This window comes from Podarcis liolepis (assembly GCF_965112155.1).
Source record: "Podarcis liolepis genome assembly, chromosome: 8".
Classification (NCBI taxonomy): Eukaryota; Metazoa; Chordata; class Lepidosauria; order Squamata; family Lacertidae; genus Podarcis; species Podarcis liolepis.
In genome coordinates this window covers 69,484,144-69,494,837 of record NC_139560.1, presented here as the reverse complement: position 1 = coordinate 69,494,837, position 10,694 = coordinate 69,484,144, and the positions used below count along the sequence as shown (strand labels likewise).

Genomic DNA, 10,694 nt, shown 5'->3' with positions numbered 1-10,694 from the left:
GAGTGCTTCCAAAACCAGCATCACCTGTCTTCCCAGTCTTTAAATTGAAGCCCTGTTGAATTCATTGCAACTTAATTTCAATGAATTGTCCTCAAGCGCTTCACAATTGCTTTTTTATTTATTTTTATTTATTTTTCTTCTGACTATACTGCTAACTCATAAAAAATATATCTAGGCAGTGTGAAGAATCTCAATTAAAAACAAAAGAACATCAAAGCAAAACACGTTAAAGTAAGAGAAGTAGAAAACAGGTCATCTGACAAGAAGGTTATAAAAACCGTAAATCACTTTCATAGGAAAGCTTGTTGAAGTAACAGAGCCTTAAGTTGGCGCCTACAACTCATTACAGACGGTGCCAGCTTGATTTCATTAGATAGGGTTCCATAACTCTGGTGCCACCATGCTAAATGCACCATTTCTTGTTGAGGACAGTCAGACAGTCAAGCATCAGGTGTGACTTAGTGACAGTAAACAAAGATCCGGCTGGGGTATAAGAAATAGTCATGGGGTAGGAGAGCTGTGGGGGGGAATCACATCTGGCAACCAATGGGCCCCTTGGGTTTCAGATGGTAGTACATGGGTAAAGGTAAAGGGAACCCTGACCATTAGGTCCAGTCATGACCGACTCTGGGGTTGCGGCGCTCATCTCACTTTATTGGCCGAGGGAGCTGGCATACAGCTTCTGTTTTTTTTTTTATTTTATAATATTTTTTATTGCTTTTTTCCAGGGTCAAAAACATAAACAGTATCTCATCAAAAGCGACTTTACAGAAAAGAAAAAGAAGAAAATAAAAAAGAAAATATTCATATTCTCCATACAATTTTTCATAATCCACTGGACTTCCCCACATCCTCCGCCCCCTGCATTCTTTTACAATAAAAATAACAGCAAATTGTTACCTTGTTTCATGCGTTTTTTGTATTTTCATCTAATTATATTTTAGATTTAGGGTACTTGTTGTTAAATCACTTTTTCCCATCATTGGTCCTAGAATAAAGACATTACTCTAAACTTTGATTCTTTCATGGTTGTAACTTAGTTTCCACCATTTTCAAATTTAATTACTGAAGCTAATTTCACCAAAACTTAGCAAATTCTCAACATTCATATAATTTATAATGTTTTTGTAAATAGTCCTTAATTTTTTTCCAGTCCTCTTCTATTGTTTCTTCTCCCAGATCTCGGATTCTGCCAGTCATTTCGGCTAACTCCATGTAGTCGATCAGTTGCGTATGCCACTCTTCCAGCGTGGGTAACTCTTGTGTCTTCCAATGTTTGGCTATAAGAATTCTTGCTGCTGTTGTTGCATATAAGAAGAAAGTTCTGTCCTTCTTTGACACTCTCTGGCCCACAATGCCCAAGAGGAAGGCCTCTGGTTTCTTGTGGAAGGTATACTTAAATACCTTTTTCAACTCATTGTATACCATTTCCCAGAAGGCCTTCACCCTCGGGCATGTCCACCAGAGGTGAAAGAACGTTCCTTCAGCCTCTTTACATTTCCAACATTTATTATCAGACAGATGATAAATCTTTGCTAGCTTGACTGGGGTCATGTACCACCTGTATATCATTTTCATAATGTTTTCTTTCAAGGCATTACATGCCGTGAATTTCATACCGGTGGTCCATAACCTTTCCCAGTCTTCAAACATAATGTTGTACCCAATGTCTTGAGCCCATTTTATCATGGCTGATTTAACTACCTCGTCTTGAGTATTCCATTTAAGCAGCAAGTTATACATTCTCGAGAGCACTCTCGTCTTTGGTTCAAGTAATTCTAATTTTGATTTTTCCACCTGGAAACCAATTTTTTTATCCTTTTTAAAAACCTCTTGAATTTGGGCATAATGTAACCAATCTCGCACCTTGTTTTTTAATTTTTCTAAACTCTGCAGTCTCCAGTTATCTCCACTTTTTTCTATTATCTCGCAGTATTTTGCCCAACCAACCTCCATATTAAGTCGGAGCTGGCATACAGCTTCTGGGTCATGTGGCCATCACGATTAAGCCGCTTCTGGCGAACCAGAGCAGCGCACGGAAACGCCGTTTACCTTCCCGCCGGAGCGGTACCTATTTATCTACTTGCACTTCGAATTGCTAGGTTGGCAGGATCTGGGACTGAACAATGGGAGCTCACCTCGTCGCGGGGATTCAAACCGCCAACCTTCTAATCGGCAAGTCCTAGGCTCAGTGGTTTAACCCACAGCGCCACCCGCCTCCCCAAGTACATGGGTAGATGGATGTAAAAAGCATGGGACACAAATTTTCCTGGCTCTCTAGCAGCTAAGGTGGCTCATTTACCAGAAATAATGTTAACTGTGGAAGTGTGTACAGTGTTACCTCAAGTTACAAATGCTTCAGGTTGCAGGCGCTTCAGGTTACAGACTCCGCTAATTCAGAAATAGTACCTCGGGTTAAGAACTTTGCTTCAGGATGAGAACAGAAATTGTGTGGCGGCGGTATGGCGGCAGCGGGAGGCCCCTATAGCTAAAGTGGTACCTCAGGTTAAGAATAGTTTCAGGTTAAGAACGGACCTCCAGAACGAATTACGTTCTTAACCCGAGGTACAACTGTACTTGATTCTGACCAAACTAAGCCTCCTAGAGCACAATATATATCAGGAGGCTTGGTTTGGTCAGAATTGAGTATACAGTTCCAGAGTTAATGCTAAAAACATTACTTCAGGTAAATGGGCCGCCATAGCTGCTAGAGGGCCATGAAAATATGTGCCCCACAGTTTTAAGAGTCGTCTACCCATGTACTATCTGAAACCCAAGGTGCCCATTGGTTGCCAGATGTGAAATATACTGGCTTAATTTTCAGGTCTGTTACCCCACTATATGGTGATGTCTGAAGTAGACTGGCTTCATGTACACCAAGAGGAAGGCCTTAAGGATAACTTACTAGCATAATGGGAGCCAGCACAGGTCCCTCAACACAGGTGTTATGTGTTGTTGGTAGCCAATGCTTGATAACAACTGAGCTGAAGCTTCCAAACTAGCCTTAAGGGTAAAGGGACCCCTGACCATTAGGTCCAGTCGTGGCCGACTCTGGGGTTGTGGTGCTCATCTCGCTTTATTGGCTGAGGGAGCCAGTGTACAGCTTCCGGGTCATGTGGCCAGCATGACTAAGCTGCTTCTGGCGAACCAGAGCAGCGCACGGAAACTCCGTTTACCTTCCTGCTGGAGCGGTACCTATTTATCTACTTGTACTTTGACGTGCTTTCAAACTGCTAGGTTGGCAGGAGCAGGGACCGAGCAACGGAAGCTCACCCCGTCGCAGGGATTCAAACTGCCGACCTTCTGATTGGCAAGTCCTGGGCTCTGTGGTTTAACCCACAGTGCCACCTACGTCCCTTAGCCTCAAGGGTAGCCCCACACAAAGCACAACACAATAGTCTGTCCTGAAGGATACAGGAACAGTCAAAGTTGATGCACCAGCCAAAGCTCGTAAAAGGTACTCCTAGCCACAGAGGTAAACTGACCCACAAGCTTCAAAGTTGGATCCAGGAGTTGCCCCAGACTGCTTAACTGATCCTTCAGAGAGAGCTAATCCATCTCATATTTACCAAACTCCAAGGATTGTTTTGGGGAAGCTATGATCGCTAAAGTGGGTTATTAGAGTGCTTTAAATGGAAGTTGTGGATGTAACCTGTATCAGCCGTCACAAGGTGAGACGAAAAAGACACCGATTCCTATCTTGGAAGGATTCACACAACCCTTTTGGAGATGAAGGAGTTGCCCTAATGTAATATTTTCCTTCAGTATTTATGTGACAGACTGGTCTTGCAAGCCTGAAAAACGTTAAAAAGCAAGGTTTCACCTCAAATATGGGTTTGGGTGTTTTTTTAAAAAATGAAAACCTTGGCTTCTTTGTAACTGAAACTTTCTGTCGGTGCAGTTAGGATGGAAATAACATCTCTCCAGGAGGTAATTCTTCTGAAGATATACCTGTTACTGTTTGTGGCATGCTCAGATATTAAAGAAGCATGCAGGGTGAAAGATCCTATTATTAAAAACAACCTTCTCAGTATTAAGAGAAGCAAAACAAATATATCACTAGAATATGCTTCATTACTCCAAAGATAAAACCAGCACATTTTTATTCTTGCAATTTATAGTTTATTTTGATGCACCTCATCTATATATCTGTGTACCTGTAAATTCCATTTCACTGGCTGAATTGCTTCCCTTGAATTTTCTTGAGAGCTGACCATCTTGTGCCTATGTTGTGATTAGAGATTGATGAATCTGTCAGTTTTGGTTTATCTCAGTCTCTCTTTTTTTCCAAATGCAAATTCAGTTTTCCACATTTCAGCAGCAGTTTGCAATTAAAGAAAAAATCTTCATGAAATTTGTCGGCATTTTAGTGTGAATTCCTTTCAATATGCACATTTTTATATTTGGTTTTGAGTCATATACACACTTTTGCGACCAATAATCCCTAACAATGCATTTTGCATGATATTATAACCAGTGCTTTTTTTCTGGGGAGATCCAGGGAAACACAAACCCCTAAACATTTTGTGAATCTTTTTACTTTTGTCTATTTACTGTATTTATTTTCCCTGATTTGAACTATAAAATGGTGGTTTTTCTTGAGTCAAAATGAGAGTACCCCGAAACTTTTTTTTTTAAAAAAAAGCACTGATTTTAACTAACAAATGCATATTTATGTTTATTTTCCCTACTAATCACCTGGCACCTTCATTATACACCTTTAAGTGTCAGGCAAAAATGTTCCTTTTTAACCAGGCCTTTGGTTGATCTGATTGACATCCTATGCCCTTTTATGTATTGTGGTTTTTATGTTGATACTTTCTGTGAACCACCATGAGACCTCTGGGTATAGGGAAGTATATAAATCCTAATAATAATAATAATAATACTATTTACAGTGCTGTATACTTAATTTTGTTGGAGAACCTCATTGCAAAATTTGGAGAAGTGCAAATTTCAAAATATCATTTTGTCCGGTACACATATTGGTTCAAGAAGTGCAAAACAAGTAGTTTCTCATTAATATAAAAAAAAAACCACCATTGGATTACCCCTCGTGAATTAAGTCTTGTGCCCTTACAGAACAACGCAATACTCAGATAAAGCCTCAATGAGCTCATTGTGGTTTATTCCCAGGAACATGTATCTAGGATTGCAGTGCTCATGATTCGTTCAAACACCTTACTGGATCAACAGGGCTTTCCCACACATCACTGAAAGCAGGATTCCACCCACAGTCATCAAGCTCATTTACAGGTTTTAGCACAGACAGTTTGGCCGCAGAAAGTGAATGAGACAGAGACTGTAAAGTGATAGGTTTCATTGAATCAACTTCTCCTGGTGGCAGCACACATGTCAACAGCTGTTCCAATGAAAGATATCTCCTTCCCACAGTGCCAGCTCAGTTTACAAAATCAGTCAACCTAATAAAGGATACTTCTGTTTTCTTTCTCATAATTCATACTCTCTAGGGAAATCTCCACATTGCATTCTCCCAGTCCCCGACTCCTATCAATGTCTTAGCAATGGCTTCCCTCATCTGTCTGGGGCCTCTTGCATGCTGCTCCCCACTATACAGAAAGTGATGTATACATGTTTAATTATGCCTCTCCATCTATCAAGCCAGTGATGAGCACCATGAGGACAAGAGTCCAAAAATAAAATGGAAACACCTTTGAGAAAATCTAATGTACATTTTTAGTTTCAGCCTGTTATAGACACAGATCCTTCAAGTTTCCCTGCTTTCCAGGGACAGTCCCAGACTTTCAGAAGCCATCCCAGTTTCTGATTTGATCCTGGAGTGTCTTGCTTTTCCTTAGAAAGTCCCAATTTTCATTGGAGAAATGTTGGAGGGTGTTATGTATTGGGTTTAACACTTTTTATGTTACAAGGCTCGTTCTAACAAATCATATAAGCGTTGGTAGACGAACGTTCTAATGGCTAGTAAGCGCATGCACTTTCAACTGTCAACTGTCAACAGTCAGTTCATGTGGGGGCTTTTATTGAGTAGTCCTGTGAGTTTGGGTTTTGTTTTCCTATGAGAGAGCCATTGTCACTGACAATGTTGAATAAATGTAGTTGAGGAACATATACTGTCTTGGGCTTCTGACTTTTTCTGAACATTTAACAGAGGGTATACAGTGGTACCTCGGGTTAAGTACTTAATTCGTTCCGGAGGCCCGTAATTAACCTGAAACTGTTCTTAACCTGTAGCACCACTTTAGCTAATGTGGTCTCCTGCTGCTGCCGCGCCGCCGGAGCCCAATTTCTGTTCTTATCCTGAATCAAAGTTCTTAACCTGAAGCACTATTTCTGGGTTAGCAGAGTGTGTAGCCTGAAGCGTATGTAACCTGAAGCGTATGTAACCCGAGGTACCACTGTATAGTTAAGGCCTTACTTGGGTGGCTTTGAAAGGAGATTGATACAAATCCATGGCTTTCAGTGTCTACTGGTCCTGATGGGCTATGTATTACCTTTAGGCTCAGAGGCACCAGGCATTGTTTCCCTCATGAGTGAGAAAGGACTATGGCCTCATATCTTGCTTAAGGGCTTCTCCTAGCCATCTGGTTGGCCACTTTGGGAAAAGAGCACTGGAAAGAGTTGAGCCTCTGATATGTTCCCATCAGGAAAAAGGAACCTGTCATCAATTCAGCAGAATAGAACATTTGCTCAACAGCTGATGAGTGGAGGTTAAATTTTGCTCAGTTCCAAGCAGAAAACAGGCACACAGAGCCAATAGCCTGTAAAAGGCCAGCTTCTTCCTCAAAGGGGAAGGGAGAAAGAAGCACTTTTGAAGCTGTTTGTTCAGCACGTCCCAAAGGTTTGACAGGTGAGTGAGGGCTAAAGTCTGTTAGGTTTGGTTGTTCTCAGTTCCCAGTAAGAAACACGTGTGTGTAGTGAAAGAAAATCTGTGAAATGCAGGCCTTTTTGTCCCCACTCCTGGGGGAGAGGAGACAAAAGTGCTTTGCAGGTTGTATGTTCAGTGCTTCCCAAAGCACAGAGTATAGGACTAGCAAGACTCCTCATGCTGCTAGGGACAATGGACCTGTCAATCATGTGGTGGCCATTGGGGGTCCCACCCACCTGTCACATTTGGCCTGCAAGGCCAATCCTGATAAGGATCTGGCTCATGGAACCAAGAAGGTACCTCCACCTCTGATTCAAAATGCAGATCAATATGCTGTTACTTGGTTAAGAATACCTTCTTGGCTCACACTTTGCCTCAAGGCACCAGGAGATTCTATGGAAACAGCTAGACGTAGCAGGATACAGCAATGTTATATGAATTCAGTGATGTCGCTTGTGGAATTTATGGGGAGAGTTCATGGCGTGATTACTTCTACTTACCAAATGTCACACAGAATGCGGCAATTAGAACTGATCTCTTCAGGAACTCAGAACTTGGTGTAGTTTCAGTTAGTTCATTTCTCCACCATTTTTTAAAGCTCATACTGTACTAGACAAGTATCTATGAAGAATATGTTTATTGAAACAGCTCCAACATATAGTTAAGTCACCATGCTCTCAAAATTATAGGAGGCCACCATATTGGGCCCTTCAGAAATTATACCTGGTCTTTAACTAACAGTGATGTTTATATACATATATACATAATGGGAAAACTAGTCTCCTGAATCCATCCTCAAACCAGTCCAATAGATTTCTTATTAAAACATATAGAAAGAGTTGCTGCTCAGAGGTCATGAAGTAATATATCTGTTTCCCTTGGTATGCCTGTGAGACTGAGATGAGTAATTTTCCCTCACAGAAAGCTGCATGAAAGTGTCTGAAGACTGCAAAATAACCTACCAACCATTATTTGGCAATCAAACAGAATGGAAATACAATCTGCAGTCACGGCAAGAAGCCTAGCTATTTGAGGTCTCTCCTTCACTTTTATTCACTATATTTTGCAACTAATAAACATGTCACTCAAGGCATCACATTGCTGTGGCTTTTCAGGGGACTATGGAAATGTTGAACTTCAAACAAGCATTCTTTGGTGGTGGAAGAGGAGTCAAGACATATCCTCTTTTTGGAATCAGCCAGGTCTAAAACGTGAGGGTCCAAATATAGGCATTAATTCTTCTTGAATGCATGCAATATATATGCACTGAAGGAGACATCTGTAATATTTTCATCTTCAGTCCTGTGACTTACTTACCACTAAATAAGATGTGAGTTTGCTGTCTTGCCTCCTTCGCTTGGATGGAATGGTTTTCTCTGCACACAACACCCTTCTGGCTTTTGTGATGGCTGCTATATATTCCATAATCTTCCATTGTTGGGTGATGTGTCTGATATAATGCCAATTAACTGGTTGTAAAGTAGCCTTCCCCAACCCAACATTTCCCAGATGTTTTTGGATTGTAGCTCTCAGCATCTCTTTGGCCATGCTGGCTAGGGCTGATGGGAGTTGGAGTCCATCAACATCTGGAGAGTATTACGTTGGAAAGCTTGTTGCAAAGCCTTTCAACCATTTTGTGTGTTGGTTGCTAAATTCTTTTCTGAACAAAACAGGCTGTTCTGAGCAGAAAGTTCAGAAAGTTCAAGGATGCTTGCACACAAATACACACACCACACTTGCACACACAGCACTTCAGTCTAGGAAACGGAAACTTAAAGGTGGGGACCTTAACATATTTAAGGGGAAGGAAATCTAACAAACTATGACAACTTGAAACTTAAACACAACACTATCTGATTGGCCAAGAGACTGGGAAAGGATTTACAGGTGGCGATTATTTTAGGCACGTCCAATTGATGCGTGATCGTCAATGCATGGGTCCTTTTGGACCTGGAGAAAGGCAGAATGGGAACAGGGTGGGACAGAACAAGGGCAGAGTGGGAAGTAATGGGCCATAATGGGGCAGGGCATGCTTACATGCACTCCACCAATGTGCCAGGCCGGGAACAGAAATAATGTAAAAGTAAAGTTGTGGAAATAATTTATAAGTAAAGCTGGCCAGTAAGAGTTAGCACCTGAGTGGGAATTAGAGCAGAAAAGAAAAAGAAAGAAAAAATCTGGAAAAGCTAAAGAAATGAGCCAGGACATGGCCTAAGGGCACAAGATGCAGCCATGTTGCAGAAGCTAAGCAAATCTGGGTCTGCTCAGTGCCTAGATGGAAGATTCCGTGGGAACTCCATGGATGCCATCTAGAGTTTCAAGTAAGAAAAAAGATGTGATATAAATGGGATAAAATAAGTGCAATCTATTGCTATTTGCCCTTGGAGATCATAGGATCCCATGAATTGGGCATTTACCATATATTTAATGAGGGGTTTAAGGGATGAGTTAGGGAGAGTACACATGAGCCCAAAGTTTCATTCTTGACACCTCCTCAAAGTGTGTCACAACATCCCCTCTAAAGTAAAGGTAAAGGTACCCCTGCCCATACGGGCCAGTCGTGACTGACTCTAGGGTTGTGCGCCCATCTCACTTAAGAGGCCTCGGGCCAGCGCTGTCCAGAGACACTTCCAGGTCACGTGGCCAGCGTGACGAAGCTGCTCTGGCGAGCCTGCACCAGCACAGCACACAAAAACGCCATTTACCTTCCCGCTGGTAAGCGGTACCTATTTATCTACTTGCACTTAAGAGTGCTTTTGAACTGCTAGGTGGGCAGGAGCTGGGACCGAACGACGGGAGCTCACCCCGCCGCGGGGATTCGAACTGCCGACCATACGATCGGCAAGTCCTAGGCGCTGAGGTTTTACCCACAGCGCCACCCGCTTCCCCCTCATTGATGTCTGGAATGCAAACGGAAAAATAAATGAACCCTGACGGCCACATAGCAGCTCTCAAACTGCAGATAGTTCCCAAATGCTTCAAATATGGTGCCTTGGTGTTCCTCTTTTTGCACTTCAACAAATATAATTATGATTTCTCACGATCTTGTGATTTTCAGAATGTAGCCTTGCCTCCAGGAAGCACATCCGCTTAGATCTGCCACATTTAACTAAACCAGAGGCATTATGGAGGGATAGAAGCCGACCTTTTGTGTTGGAAAACATGATAAACAGTAATAAACAAGTTTCTGAAAACTGTGGGAATTACAGAAAGTTTTGAAGGCAAAAGATAAAAGTGCAGCTGTGCCAAAGGAAATGAGATTCCCATTGCTCTACTATTGCCCCAAGAAAACATGATGCGCAGGTGTATATTTAGAAGCAGGCGCGGATGTCAGATGGTGGGGTCCCTCAGGCTCCTCAGCGACCTGCAAGATTATTAAAGAAGAGGCAACAGCTGCTTCTTGTAAAACCGCAAGTAAGATGGGGGGTGCATAAAGCCCCAAAGAGCTGCATGGATCTCAAAGGGACAAATCTAGAAAAAGGCGTCCAGTGCCTGAGGAAATGGCTTAGTACCATCAAGTGGGAGTGTTCCAATAATATATGAAACAGAAAGCTGTTGTTGAAAGGGCTGTGGTATTCTGCAAGATAACTGATCTCTAACTTTCCATTCAGGCTGGCATTAAGGGTGGTCAAGAGGGAGCTGGTGTGCTACTCAGAGGATGACGATACATTTGATGTTAGATTACCCTGGGAGATGGAACCTATGGCTCACCAGATGTTGCTAGGACTTCCATCCTCCCTTACCACTGGCCATATTGGCTGAGGCTGATGGGAGTTAGTATCCAACAACATCCGGGGACACACAGAATCCCCATCCCTGGGATAACCCAGCAACAACTTTGATCTGC

The 10,694-nt window shown here is 42.2% G+C and overlaps 1 long non-coding RNA gene across 1 annotated transcript; it reads left to right on the top strand.

Moving 5' to 3' along the window:
• The first annotated feature begins 6,390 nt into the window (after positions 1-6,390).
• On the top strand, positions 6,391-7,940 carry LOC310714475. Its single transcript, XR_014529817.1, has 2 exons — positions 6,391-6,829; positions 7,769-7,940. It is a non-coding gene; the product is annotated as an uncharacterized lncRNA (long non-coding RNA).
• Positions 7,941-10,694: the final 2,754 nt, after the last annotated feature.